Raw genomic sequence first — 1748 nt, 5'->3', positions numbered from 1 at the left:
GCTCTAGTGTTTTTAAAGCATAAAGTCTGTATAAAAGCAATTGTTGAATTTGTCCAAATGAGTCAAGAAAATTTTAAGTACAACAAAATATGAATAGAAATAATTTTCAAAGCACAAGAATCTTAGTAAAAAATCCGTCTTAAAACTGGAAAAGTGTAAAATCAAATGCTGCTTTTTTATCTTCATCGCCGACAGAATCACACTGATTATTATATTCCTGGACACTGCCATCCATGCATTCCTCAAGATCATTCGAGCTTTATAATGGCACGTCTTTCCTCTGTTAATCCATTGATAGGATATTTTTTCCGTTACTTAAACAAATATTGCACTGTAAGTTTAAAGCTGTTGAGGAATGTCTTGCCTTAATTAATGTGTGCAGTCAAATCTGGATAATTTTCCTAATGTGCCACAAATATGTAATGAATGTGCCAACAACTATCTTCTTATAGTAACAAAATAAGAAAGACTGTCTGCGTTACCAATGATAGATAATAAAAAAAGAAAAATATAAGAGTCTCCCAAGAAATGGTAGTAGATATCCTTAAAGTAGCAAAATTAAACTATGTAAATTGCCCCACTGTCTCCGTAGTCTCTGTATTGGTTCAAGACCCTTTTTTTTAATGCAGGAGAGGAAACTGGCCAAGGACAAGAAAAAATGAATAAAAAGCCCAACTGGGTTGCCAGTTCCTTTAAAGATCATAAGAGTTATCCAAAAAGTGAGGGACAAATGTCTTAAATCCTCCCTTTTAAAAAAAAGGTCAAGTCGTGGGAATATGGAAATACAGAAGCAGGCAGGGAGTTCCAGAGTTTACCAGAGAAAGGTATGAATGATTGAGAGTACTGGTTAACTCTTGTATTAGGGAGCTGGACAGAATAGGGGTGAAAGGAAGAAGAAAGCCTTGTGGCTGAATAAGGAGGGGAGGCATGCAGTTAGCAAGATCAGTAGAGCACCTATCACTCACACATGATTTCTGATTTCCCTCGTGTGTTTGTTAAACTCTTCTTTCCATATTGTCTGCAAAGCTTAAGTACGCATATGACTATCTTCTTTCCGAGAGTAAGTCAGAGAGTTTTGTAGATTCGACAGGTGTATATATACGATCATGTCAAAACAAGATTTAATTTTTATGCGTGGCTTCTTCATTCAGATACTACTGACACTTTCGTTTCATTTGTACATAACATTCAAACACGGTAATACCGGTAGGTGAGAGACCACAGAGTGAAGGGCTTCCTACAGAACAGAGAACATTCCACTGAGGATATCAGATCAGTGTGTTTTATTTATTTTTTAACTGCTTTCTTTGTGGCCTAGACCAGCACTAGTCCCTCGATAGGCTGAACTTTGCTTTTTGTGGATTATCGACGTGAATATTATAGTGATTGTCTACGGAAAGATACTCGTAACTCAATATATGACTAGTTTCAATAATTATTCTTAACCCTTTCATTACTGGAAATTCTCGTTGTAACAACTTACAGCTTTTTAAGCGCTGATTGTTCTATAGCTTAGAGAGCTCTTAAGTAAGATTCTTTTTTTCTTTAATTTTTATCGGATAGTTAATACCATATTTTGGTGGTCTGGGTGTTAAAGGACGACTATTGCATTGAAGAGGTTAAGAGATTTATAAAACGATACTGTTTTGAAGATTAAGGCATATATATATATATATATATATATATATATATATATATATATATATATATATATATATATATATATATATATATATATATATATATAT

This window comes from Portunus trituberculatus, chromosome 16 (assembly GCF_017591435.1).
Source record: "Portunus trituberculatus isolate SZX2019 chromosome 16, ASM1759143v1, whole genome shotgun sequence".
Lineage (NCBI taxonomy): Eukaryota > Metazoa > Arthropoda > Malacostraca > Decapoda > Portunidae > Portunus > Portunus trituberculatus.
This window is presented reverse-complemented; position numbering follows the sequence as displayed.